This window comes from Melanaphis sacchari, unplaced genomic scaffold, assembly GCF_002803265.2.
Source record: "Melanaphis sacchari strain LSU unplaced genomic scaffold, SCAv2.0 Contig0_pilon_pilon, whole genome shotgun sequence".
Taxonomy (NCBI): Eukaryota; Metazoa; Arthropoda; class Insecta; order Hemiptera; family Aphididae; genus Melanaphis; species Melanaphis sacchari.
Window position 1 is genome coordinate 24,169,437 of NW_020270366.1, and position 15,284 is coordinate 24,184,720.

Here is a 15,284-nt window from a genome sequence, read left to right on the forward strand (position 1 = left end):
TACAACTTGAATATAATGAGAACGTAATTTATTAGTCAGATAATAATATATAATAATATATTTGTTTATGTCTGTTTCTTTAATATCTTAGTAGAATTCTATTTTCATTTGTTTTATCAATTTTTGCAATATTTTATTTTCTCGTTATTTATTACTAGCATTACGAGATTAAATAATATATATCGTATATGTATACGTACCACACAAACTTATAGACACTGTGTATATGGTTATATCCCAGACAATTTTTACAGCTCTTTTATATAAATATATATTTCTAATAGCTCCGAGAGAATTATATTAATAAAGTTTAACCTTTTCAATTAACGACCGTTTCCGATACCAATAAAAAACAAATTGTTTTATTGGACCAATAGTCAAACGGTTTGTTATAGTACATCTTATTATTATGATACACTGTATATGTACAACTGCACACAGATACAGTAGAATTCATAATATATAGCGTGTGTAAATATTTATTTTATTACGCGTACATCGAATGATGGCTTAAAAATATTTTGAATTAAAAATTATTTGGATTCAATTCCAAAAAAAAAGAACATTTTCACAGTTTATCGTCGATTTATAATTTATGTGTAAATAATAAATAAATAATACGTATTCATCTGGGCTTGTGTTAATTGTGTTATTTTAATGAGTGGGGTCGTTACTCGTTAATAGAAAAACAAATCTAAATATATCAAACCATGATAACATTAAATTATTTATTTATTTTATTAAAGCATATTAATTATCCTGTCACAATATAATCTATAGCTAGGGACAACCCGTTGCGCGTGGGTCTAAACCATTATACACCCTAAAAAAAATATTGTTTTTTACGCAGAAAAATAATTACCAGACATCAAAATATGTACATCAATAGTTGTTTAAAACAACGATACTAAATAATCATGATTTACTGTACTAAAATATAAATAAAACTAAAAAATATCGTTTTTTTTTTTTTTTATATACTGATAGGTCCCTCATCCCTCGCTCCCTGCACACTTAAAATTCTTTTAGCGTCTTCAATTTTCGTAAACAGTTTCTGACTGTAAAAATTGGCCCCTCGTTTGCTGAAATAAATAACATTATGTATATAATACGTCGTGCATACTGTTTGGACAAGAAACTAATACATTTCAAAACAAATTATTATAATGTAATACGAAATGGAAAATAATGACTTATTCCCGAGTGACGAACGACTGTCGTCCATCACAGGTGACAAAACGTTTTCGTCATACATAATAATATAAAAACCATCTGCAACGTCATCCATAAAACACCCTGTAAAATAGATTGGGTGTGTGTGTGTACTATAAGAGACGCACACGTGTGTGCAGAGGGTTGGTTCTATCTTTAATTTTTGTTTACTTTACGGTCAGAAACCAAACGACAACACGGCATTAAATAATGACAAAAACCGTTTTGCCTCGTAAAATAATACTCGTTCTATTTTTATACCTCGTGTTCATCCCCCGACACGATAACGTCTTCTCGGCCGTAATTAATTGTCAACCAGACGCAACTCGCGTGTGTTTGGGTTTCGGTGCGACGGCGTAGGAAGAATGGTGAGGACGGAGGACCGACGACAGAGCAATTATGTATACCAACGACGACGCGACGACCGTAATATTATTTAATGGGTCTGATGCACTATAATACAACAACAGCTACGAGAAAAAAATCCCTTACGACGATATTTTGAAGTTTTTTTTTCTTCTCCTTCTTTTCGATTACCCCCCCAGTCTCGATGTGTGTACGTCAGAAGATTATCGTGAGCCTTTCGGATTTCTTCCTCGTCAGTCGTCCCTTGTCATTATACTCCGACCCGATAACCATGTTTTAAAATACATAAATATACCATTATTAAGCATTTATTGTTGTTTATTGTAATAATGGATACGAGATATCGATATATCGCATTATATTTATATTGCTATATTATGTATATTAAACTGTTGATCCTTTTTTTTTTTTTTTGAATAACACTAAACGCAAACGTCTGTATAATATGATAATTCTATGATGTGTAAACGTCTATAAATCTCAATGCTGTCACGAACGTGTTATTACTATTGAGATAATCGCCACAGTATTTTTGTTTAGGTTTAAACCGAGTATATTAGGGGTGTACCTATGGGTTGTTTTTTTGTCTCACGCCTCAAACCAAAACCTTTCGTGCCACCACTAACTATAGAGATATTTTAATAATAATAATAAAAATAAAAACACTTTTTTCTAATTGCGTTTCACTAAACATTTTATTCCGATACCGAAACGGTGTGGAAGAGTTCTCATTGAATTAAAATTATGCAGCGTCTAAATTGATCTTTCGTTCAAAGTAAATTATGAAGCTTTAATGTTTAGTGTGACATTTATTGTCTTTAGAATTTTTCATGCCTGTAAAATTTACATTATTTTTTATAACAACATTTTAATACAATATAAGTCAATTAGTCAAATTTAAACTAGCGTTTTTAATTAAATACTTAAATCTACATTAATTGTTTTGAACAGAATTTATTACAGCGCAGAAAAGTTAATAATAAATAAAACACAATGTCTAAAAATTTTGATCAGACACTCATTTCAGATTAAAGTAAATTCTGTCTAACTACTTGTACATGGAAGTAGAGTGATATACCGTTATACAGTTTAGTCAATCCTTCTACTGTTATAATATTATACAAACATTTTATTTAAAATGAAATAAAATAAAATAAAAGTGTTGATAGTGAACGTATACTATAATATAGATAATAAAATATTATTGTAATAATAAAATTTTCGATATTCAATTAAAATCTAAAAATTTTCATTTTTAATTATTATTAATATTAATAATATTACTAACAAGGTTAGGTTAGGTTTAGTTTTTTTAAACAATTTTTTATGCGTTGTAAAAGTTGTAAAAGTATATCAGTCTTCTTTGTATTTACAACATAACTATAACGAATTATTTCTCATATTGTTTTTTTTTTTTTTTTTTAATGGTTTAAGGCTAAAATAAATGTTTAGCTAAACGTAAAAAGGGACTTTTAAAAATCTAGTACAATTCTGTATACTGTATAGTATAATATCATCATATTCAATAATTATTATTCATATTGTATATTGCCTGTTTATTCTCTATACCTATATTTCTTGACCGTTAAATTCGTTCGATTACGAAAAAAAAAACCGATTCATCGGATTTAATATCAAAAACGAAGCAATGTGACTAATCAAAATCAGATTTAGGTAACATTGCAGGTGTGTATGATAATTACAATTGAAATGCATCACCAGATAGCTATATTATAATAATAATTTAATTATCAATTAATTAAATTAAAATCGAGAAACATCCGTGGTAGCCCAAAGTTTTGAGAGTAAATTACTATACAACCAATACAACCATACACTAGCTATAAATGGCTACTACGCCATTTGGAGTATTTTAAACTTATATATATATATATATATATGAATGGGTGTGTGTGTGTATGTTTACTGTGTATGTATTATGTACAAGTTAAAATTTTTGGTAGAAAATCATATTGCGCATTGTGTTGGACGGCTGAACACTGCAGGCTTCTGCTGCAGTTATGACGGTGCGCATAACGGTTAACATAAATAATTGTGTTTTTGCTTTCTTTTTTCCTTTTCAGTTTATCGCGTAAAACTGTCAAGTCGGTGGGCCCGTGGAGAGAGTAAAGGTACATAAAAATATGTTTACGCGTTTGAACGTGTTGTACTTAACTGAGTTCGAATATCGTTTGCATTGTTATTCCAAAAACCCCAAAAGCGTACAACATAAAAGACGAACACCGTTGACACGCTTAACTCACTTTCTCCAAATAACGTCGATTAATCTTGTCGAAGCCTTTTCACCCTAATTTTCACATACACACCGTATCGAATACAAATGTATATACTATATGCACTATATATGCGATGACAAAGGACTGTTTTACGACTTTGACCTCATCGGGCCCAGCGGGTCTGCCGATAACCTCACTGACCCAATTACAAACATTTTTTTTCGAAAACTTCGTCATGGATTTCGGCTTTTATGCACCAAATTCCAAGGACGCATAAGCCTCGGTGTTGATGTTTCTTTTCTCTTTGTTGTGTGATAGATAACTATTGCGGGGTATCCGGCCGTCGCGGTCGTAGCCACAATAGTGTAAGACTTATTAAACAGATACACACAAATGTGTACTCCCCCAGACGACACGTTAAATGCATTAAGTCGTCAGTTCGGTAAATCGTAGACAATTAATAACAACCACGGGGTTGGGTTGACAGCAGGGACCACCCCCGTGGACACTCCGAACCGTATCGTTTACTTTATTGTGTACAGGATGGTTGTTCGCCGCAAACACTTCCACCGCATTTTCATTCTTTCTTTTTTTTTTTTTCGTTTACGTTATGCCGGGTTACAGCAATGGTATTGGATAATGATTTAACTCTTTTCAAACGCACACACAACGAGCGCACTTAGCAGATGAAACCAAAACGAAACAGTTTGTCCGCGCCATATCGTAAAATCGAGAAACATCCGATGCATATAGGAATAAATTCACCTAGGACCACAATAAATTGCATATAATGTCTATAGTTATTATTGAAACGCGTAGAGCGATCGTATAATATTATAATATACGACTTAAAACGAATGAGTGTGTAAACGATCACAATAATACAAGTAGAAATAGAAAAAAATAAAATGCATTCGTCCATTATCGATGTATATGCATATAAATTATGCACTTAACATACCACGCGTCATTCGAGACATCTCGTGAGCACACGTGACAATATTATGATTATTGTGTACATAACATAATGTTTGGTTTGTGTGACCTTTTTTCGTGTAGATATGGCCTCGATGACAAATTAAAAGAGCGATTTTACAGTACACATAATATTATTACGTACATTATTCGTTATCGGTGACGACGGACAGAAACTGGCAAGCAAAAAACGAACGTTCCAAAAACCAGTGCCTATCTAAAATTCAACACACCAACGTGTATACAATAATATTGTGGCAGACGGCTATAGTATATTTTATTATTTTGTGCGTTGTCATATTATTACACACAACGATCACTCTATAAATGTCGCACCGATCCACCAAATGTGGTCCATAAACGATCGTCCGGTAATAATATAATATGTACTATGCAGGGCGTAGACGTATACATATTTTATGTATTTTCAGAGCGGATAGAGAATCATTTTTATACCGATTAAAATCACGTGCGTGCGTGCGTGTGTAAATGCGTTTCGATCAATTAAAACAAATGGATAAAACTAATTCCGAAACGTCCGGTATTACAAACGACTGCTTTGCGGCGGGTCGACAAACCCGAATCGCCGCACACGCACGCATGCTTCTGTGAATTTCCATCTGGTGCGTGTTGTTTTACGTACATACTACATAGTAATAATATTCTGGTAGGTAAAAATATACTTTGAAATAATCGAAAGTCGGCAAACTATTTTGGTTGGACAAACTTTTTTGAATTTATATTTTTCCGTCATCTCTATAACTTAACCTAATCTAACCACTTGTGAAGCCAAATAACGCGTTTACATCGCGATGGTGAGGAATGATAGGGGTCCACTCGCTTCCACCTGGCTTGAAAACAAAAATCGAATGATAAATAAAATGATTTATTTCACTTAGGTAATTATAAACGAGTTTTTGGCATAAAAACTTACTCTTTAAATTACCTAGGTTTTTGTCCAAATTTCACAATCACGTTTTATCGATAAACTATTGCTATCCATAATCTACCCTTTTCAATTTCTTTCTATTCTAATTTTGAATACTCGTTTTATTCTCTGCATAATCCGATATTCAAAGTGTTTACTCGCTTAAACATACTAATGGACCGCTCAATACTACAGCTGGTTGTTGTACTCGTATTGGACGAGTTGCACCGATACCGATTAACTTCTTCGATCACAACTGGATGAAAATCCAATATTTGACCACCCGGTCAAACCTAAGCATACAATAGAAACTAATGGTTTTGTTGTTGTTTTCGTACTATGTTGTAGCTTCAGATACAAAAGTGTATTCATTATATTTAGAAAATAGAAATCAGTTTGCACGATGCACCTCTTTGGCGTATTTCCCGGTGTACCGCACACACACACAAACATAATATTATTGACAATAATGAATAATTGTCATAGTGAAAATCGTTTGAACCGATGAAAAGTTTTATTATCGTCGTCAAAATGATTATAAAACTATTTTTGTAGACAAACTTGTAACAAAGTCTGTACATAAAACAGCATCAGTATAGTTTTATTCGTCGTTTTTCTGTGTCGATGATGTTGATAACTCTAAGAAAACCATTAAAAGTTTGTACTCGACAAATCGTTTTTTTTTCTTTTTTTATATACACATAAAGCAGGTAAAATATTTACAAGTCCTCCTCTATAAGTGTACTTTTACAAACTTGATCAGTTGACCCTATACATAAATATATACATATATATTATATACGCTTATATTATACTGCCGGTCGTTTTTACGACGTCTCGTCTAAAACAATGTCGTTATGCCTACTTTGCATGTGTTTGATATCTACTGTTAAATTAAATCAAAATACACAAACATATTGAAAATGTAAATTTTTGTATAATATTCCAATTCCTTTGTATTTAGATTGCACGCGGTTATGACATGACTCAGTTATTAATAATTTAGGCCATATTTTGTTGATATTAAACGTATACAAACGATAAGCCGTAAAAATATCTTCCACGATCTACTTCATTGAGATTTTTTTTTCTTATCGCTATTATGTTTGAAAACCCGAATACCGAAAACTCGTAAAAATTGAAATAATTTTAGTCACGTACAAACGAAAATTGAGAAAAATAAAACAAACAAACATTGTTTCTAAATTTAATATGTATACACCATTAAAATCAGAATTTTATTTACTCAAATCTTTAGAATGTTATTGATTTAACAATAACGCAATTTGCACTATTCGGTAAGAATGAATTAACTGGTACATAATTTTATTTTAAATCACGTTGAATCACGTCGAGTTAAAATAAATGTCAGCAAAAAACACAATGAGATTTCCGTGGAACGTGTACATAATTGACACTCAGTATTCGAAACATAATAATTGAGCAAATACTCAAACTCGGCCTGAGCACTCAGTAAAAACTTTGTTTTTATGTGCCGTGATATAAATGGAATCATAGTAAAAAAGACGATTCTCTGTAGAATTCGAAAAGCTTGCAGTACGATGTGCAACCTAACAGTCCACAGGGCTTCGTATTTTGTTTTTTTTTTTCAATAATTTTTATTTTCACGATAAAATATTTCAAAACCTTTAATCGAAAAAAATAAATATATTGTTAGATCACTTAAACGATAAAATTAGCTCGTAATAGAAATCTTATGATAATTAATTCAAATAGTTTTGTTTTAAAAATAAAAATAAAATGATTGGTTAAAAGATCATTATTTAACAAGTTATTTAGTAGCGGAGTTATTATATTAAGTTGTTTTTCTTAAATACTAAAATTAATTGATAAACAAATATTTAACGTTTCTATTCATTTATTTTTTATTTAAAAAATAATACAACATTATATATTTATATAGTTTATTACATATACATTTTTTTTAAATATTATATTATTATAATGTAAATGTAAAAATATTTTCACTACTTTATTAACTAAAATAATGTCAGCGACCGAAGAATATATTGGTCATTTTTATTATAAAATAACATCTTAATTTTTTACGAAAGAAAAAAATGACACTTAGTATTTTAGCCACTAAATAATTTAATATTTATGAATGTTTATTACTTATTTTAACAATTTAATTTATGTATATAATTTACTAAGCAACCTATTATTCGTGTTTCGAATTTAATTATTCCACTAATTTACTTTAATCTCAAATGCTTAACACGGCGTAAAAAAATAAATATAATTCATCGTTTACAAAACTGATATTTAATTGATGACATTTTTTTGACATTTTACTGTTAGATATTAAGTATACATCCTAACATAACATTTAATTTATACCATAGCCATTTACGCCTTAAATTCAAGCCGAAATTTGAGGTTATTAAAATGTAGGTAGTATAAAAGATTATGACATGAACGCACCGTATATTTTATGATAATACACAATAGTATACACATTAATTAAATGTAGTTAATTATTAGTTGAAATTCTCGTTATTAATAAGTTATGCCTGTGTAATGACTCTATATAAGTAATACGTGTAAATATGGGCGAAAAAAATAATTAAGATGTAGATATAAACATAACGAACACGTATCAAAAGTAAACTAATTTCGCGACCAAGGGGTAATATGTATATACTTTATACCTAAATATCGCTCTGATATTATATACTTGACCTGAATAATTTGCATACTCGTGGGGTGTTATTATGTAGTTTAAAGATATCGAGAAAAAATATTTGTGTGAAATGTAATTCTCTTGGGAACGTGAATACTAATTAATGTTTTTTGACAAATGGTTCTGTGAAACTATATATAAGGTTGAACTTTATCGTTTAACTTTCGAACTCTTGCGGGTGTGAAGTTAACTTAAACGAATAATGGATAATAAAAAAGGGAGATTTTCTCATAAAAAAATATTATTAAAAAAGTTACTTGATGGTTAATAAACATTTTTTTCAGCGAACTAACGGAAGGTAATCAATACTTCTAGGCTGATTGTTTCTTTTTTATTGTACATATATATATATATATATATATATATACATATATACAGACTTTTTCTCGTGACGAAGGTTAATTTGCACAAAGAAAATACTGCACATTATTGATATAAATAAAAACAACGCACAAACTATCGTAAAATAATATTGTACAATAATATACGTTCCAAAAATTATGATGTGTAATTTGGGGGACAAATGCTTTTTTTGTTGTCGCCTACTTCCATATTATTACATTTCACTGAAATGTAGAATCAATCAATTAATTTATAAATATAAAAAATAAATATATTTATACTTTTATTATAGTTTTTATTATTCACCAGACTCCGTGGTTTTTTTTTTATTATTATCATTGTTGTTGTTGTTCGTTGTTATTATGAATGACCTTTTTTTCGATGAGAATGTGATAATAATTTATATATTTTATATCAACAGCGTTTTGCCAGAGGCGAAACTTCTATAGCTTAGATAATTGAACATAGCAACTATTTGATTATGTAACATATTATACATAAATCGGATTTAGCAAAAAAATGTATACAATTTTGGTTATATAAGAATGCTAATGTGTTTACACTTAGGGATTCACCGAGCAATTCATCCCCAGTTTTCTCTTAAATAATGTATATATTCAAATTCTGATTTTTTGAAATCTTAAGTATACTTAAGAGCTATATATTTTTATATACTTAGATTTATTTTATACCACTTTAAGAGTTTTCGGTGACGATACAAAATTCGTTACTAAAAATGAAAACCACAGTTTTTACTATAAATTATTAAGCAGATGATTTTTTAAAAATGTTGATCCACCTTAAACTAAATTTAAACTAACGGTATTATATATAAACGAATAGATTTTATTGACTTTTGTTTATTATTACTTTTTTTTTTTTTTTTGTTAGTCATGCATTTAATAAAAATCAAATCTATATTATAATATGTAATGTCCTAGACGTTGAATTACATACCTAAACTTTTGAATATTAAGTGTATTATACTTAATAATATAAAATAAGTATGAAGTAGATATGATAGATAGGCATTTATTAAATGATTTATTATATTGTTAGATTATAACTAAAGTTCAAAATTTTATTTTACTATCATTATTGTTATTATTATTATTATTATTATTATTTTGTAATCATTGTGAAATTCAATTCTTCAGTCTCACTTACTGATTTTTATTCTGAATTCGCTTTAATTGAAAACGCTCGGTGTCTACCCTATAGATATTAACGAGCACACGTGTATTATTACCGACGGGTTTGCCGATTCAACGAAAAGGGTGAAATGAAACACCATTTGGGTTTCGAAACTGTTCCGTAACCATATCTGTAGTAATACCGTGTTTTAATATTAGCATAATAAGAATATATATTTTGCCCCGGGCCCCGGGCCTGACACGTATAAGACTGCAGCGATGTCCGAAAAACGTGTTCGTCAAAAACGACGCAACAAACATCCGTTTAACATTTCCTAACATAGATAATTTTTTTCTGATATAAAAAAATCGTAAAGACGGCCGCATTAAAAAATGTTTGTGCGGGCGACTGTGTCATAATATTTTAAACGTAAACAAACGCGATTGCAATGTCAGCGTTTGCAGGCTCGCATGTTATATTATATACTGCTAAAGCATGTTGGCGTTTAACAATTTTAATAACATAATGTATAGTATCGTGAGTACTCGTGGGGTGGAAGATTCGTAGACGTGATAATAAAAACATTATTACATCATATCTGCGTTGTGTTTGGTTGTTTTCGGGCAGAGTGAAAAATGAGCTTTTGTTTCGGACAACAACGACGATGAACATTTTCGTTTTTCGTCTGTATACACTTGTACGCACTATATAATACGGTGCGACAGTTAATATTCGCTGCCGGTGTATAGTTATAACATTAACCCTACACCAATGTTCCACCAAAAATGAGATCTAACTGTATTCCACTGTATTTTCTTCTATTATCTATTTTTTTCCATTGTCAAAATAAAAAATTGTCACCGTCTCTTATTAACTTGAATAAATGTAGGTGCCTATAATTATTTACCAATAATATTATTTTATTTATTCTTATGTGTGATTAAACAGTAAACACCATATATTATATTAAATTAATTTAAATTAATAATCAAGTGATAAATATATTAAAGTATTAATTTGCTTTTAATAATTTAAAATTAGAATATAAAATACAAATTATCATTTATTTTTAATAAGCTTCACTTATTTTTTTATATAAGTAGTGTTATAAATACTTAAAACTAAAAATATAAATTAAATATATTTTATAATATATACTTAAAAAAAAAACAATTATATAATTTTAATATTAAAGAAATTAAGACGTATAACTTTAATTTAAAAATATATGTGTAGAGGAAAATTAAAAGTAGGTACCTTTTTATATTATTATTATTATTATTTTTTTTTTTTTTTTTTAGAGGGAAATGAACAGCTAAGGAAAACGAGATCTCATTTTTGGAGAAAAACGGTCCCACCCATAATATTATGTAGATATGTTATGTACGGTATGTTATGGTAATGTTACTGATAGGTATACTCGCTGGGCTAGACGCGCGAGTTTCTTTTCTTTTTTTTCTTTTTTGATATAATATACCTTACTACTCTAGTCATTTTCCGAGTGCATAATATCATATAGTGTGTGTGTGTGTGTGTGTGTGTGTGTGTGTGTGTGTGCGTATGTATGTGACGATAAGTCGAAGAAAGATATTATTATTATCGTTGTAGATATATAATAATATGTATGTGTATATCTTAGAAACGCATATACCCGTGTAATAAATCGTTTCGAAACGTACACAAGACCGACAGTTAGACGGTGTATATATATTTGAATATATATATATATATATATATATATATATATGTATATATTATATAATAATATAATACATGAGAGCATATATCATATATATTATGTATGTATGTAAATATGCGGAATCGGCGGCACCTCCTCTCACTCGTACACCGCGTGATCGTCCTACGCGCAATAAATCAATTTCGGTTTTTATTTTATATTTGTCCGACTATCTTTATGTTGTATTATTATTGCACTGCCGTCGTCACCATATCCGACAATTAAAACGCACATTTAAATACGCAGATAATATAATAAAGTATAAAATGTATACCTAGCTGTACTCGTCGTCGTGCGTACATACTACATTTACGTATAATAATAATAATAATAGTAATGTAATAACCGTGTTGTGGCGCACACTGCAGGTGTATTATCCGATTGTGGCGTACATTGCAATATTATAATAAAATGTTAAGATATATCTATGTATACGTATATATATATATAATATACACCTATGAAGGTAGTACGATAATAATAATATAATATAATACACAGCCACCGTCGTCGACGCCGAGCGGTGAAAGGACGAAGGTTATCCGCGCCTGCAGCGTAACGCACGACTATCGATGATATTTTACTTAATCGGTACCCGCTCCGCGTGATAGCACCTGACGAGCATATCCAAGAGACACCCTAAGTATAAATTATGTGATGACACCATATACCAGGTATAATGTGTATAGGTACCTGAAACTATAATAATTACACTACTATACAGTGTACATGAATACCTGGTACTTTACTCATTCGCGTACGTTATATAATTTTTCAGTACTAAATCGTGGGTTTCTATCCAATGGCCATAGATAAAATGTCAATAGTTTAAAGTATCATTGCAAATCATATTAAGGGTCAAAACAGGTTCGTGGAATTACCATTAATCGTGTACAATAATCTTACGAAAACCATCAAACAATGAGCTTATCGGAGTTCCATATGCAACCAATTGATAAACTCTTCCCTAAATATCTTTTTAAACCCAAATTATCAATTTTTGGGATTTACAATTAATGTACAATACAGTATTATGGTGGTATCAGACAAATAAGGGTTGTGTAACTATGGATTATTATTATAATACAACATAATGATTATTGTTATGATAAGTTTTGAAGTTTTGTGATAAGTGAGCAGTGATAACTGATAAAAGTATAAGTATAAGTATAGATAGTGAAGACCTTACACAGAACTATGAAGATTACTTGTGGTTATAACTTAAAACTAATATTTAATCAATTGATAACATAATAAATTATGACTAATAAAAAAAATGAAATATAATAGGAAATAACATAGTGTCCAAAAACTGCGTAAATCGTAAATATACGTTCTTAGCACATTATAATTTTATTAATTTTAATAAAAAAATAAATCATTGTCAAGTATATATACCTATTACAAAATAATATGTGTTCTCTGAGGCTTTTTTTAAAATTATATTTTTAAAGTGATTAGTGAGTCATGTTCATATTTTAAAATTATTAAAATTATTTTTTTATATTTACAAACTTTTAATTTATTTTTAAGAGAAAATATTGGAATAAAGCTTTGTATGAGAACAGAGATAATGTTGTCATCTTTAAATTTTATAACACGTTAATTTATAATAAAGTATAAACAAAACTTAATGTATATTGCTGAACATACATTTGCTATAGGTATTACGATGTAGCGTAGGTACACTAATTAAAAATTATAAGTATAAGATTTATTTTTATTATTTATAAAAATTTAATTTCATTAGAAATTAGAAATTTACTTTCTAGACATTTGATATGATAGAAGCAATAAGGCTATTACCAACTAAGGTGTTTAATGCTCCAAGGTAACATAATTACGTAATATAATTTATTGTCCACAATATTCTAACGGTATATTCTTGTTGAATATTTGAAAATGGTCACTAAGGAGTGGTATAGTTTTCCTCTGCGAGTATAGTTTATACAATAATTATACATTTGTACTCAATTGAGTATATAGGGAGAAAAATAAAGAAATATTAACCCCTCCCCCCTCACGCACTCCAAATAAATAAATAAATAAAATAAATAATTATAAATCCTTATTGCACCACATTGATTTGCTGAAATCTAATTATTATTGTAAATTATTCAACATTAAAACACGTAATGTCAAGTTCATGGCTAGAATCACATTTAATACATTTATATTTAACGTTTATAAAAACTATCTTTCAATATCCAAAAAGTCTATATGAGTAATTTTGGATGGTTTTCGCAAGGTTCTAACATAAAAAATATAGTTATACTTTACACTGCCGTGAAGTTACGTGTATTTAAAGTTGAGTATAATATTTTTTTGTCACTTATTTAAGATAAGCGATACGTAAACACGAGTTTAAAAACAAATAATTATAATTCTTCTTAATTGTGAGTGAATTTTAGAAAATACATATTAAATTTAGCAAATTGCAAAAGACAATTAAAATAAGCATGGAGTCCACCGAGATCTATCGTCACTTTACCAGATAGTATATTTTATAGATACTTACCACCTACGCAGAAGTCGGTTCATATTATAATGTTATTCACTCGTTCCGGCGGATAGAATATATTATACTGCATCTAGGGGTGAGGGTTATCTCGTGGGAAATGTGGAGCTCGGGGGTGTCTAATTAATTGTTTTTCTCCAAACGAAAATTAAACACGTTTGCAATAATTGGGTTTTCAAGTCGAATGATAATATAATAAATGTCGCCAAATGATTAAGTATACCTAAGTGTATCGGAGTAGTTGATTAAAACTCTGGAAATAATCATAATATCGTATGATAATTGTACAATATTAATATAAGTATATTATATATTTATTATTCATACATATATGCTGCACATATATGGCCAACAGCGTAACGATGCAACTTTCGAGCGTACCAATAATTGAATTGCCTCTCCAATAATATTTCATAAACATGTTTGGTGTACATTATTATTTATTTCTCTGTTCCCTCTATATTTATACACTGCATTACATTAACACATTACTGTTTCCCTGTCCCATCAAATGCAATTTATAAGCGTTTTTATTTTCTATTAAAAAGGATGAATATTATTGAACGACGTTCGCCGGAAATTATGATAACGCACAACCGACTTTATATCAACCAGTTTTGAACGTAAGTAAACGAAATAAACTTATTATTATAACGTACAGAGATAGATACTATTTAAGAATTTTATTGTTATATGTTTAACATAAAGTCCACCTTCCTCGTATGTATTTTCTCGTTTCCCTTGCATATGATAACTGACACCATATTTAAAAAAAAAAAAACCATCACTACCCAATATTTACTTGTAGTATTATGTCATTTAATTATAAAATATCCAATCTATACATATATAATATATATATATATGTAGGTGTATAAATTATAAATATACTATGTACTATGTAAGTATATTAATTAAAATATAATAATTTCAGACTTCAAATAAAATGCATGTATTTGCTATCTCTATTTTTTGCATTGAAGTAATTATTGTACAAACAGATGACAAATATTCGTATAATATTATGAAATAAAATCCAAATCAAGTTTTTTTTTTTACACACAATCTTCATAATACGCGCCTAGACAGACTTTCCAGTTAAATATAACACAGTACCACACTTAAACCTA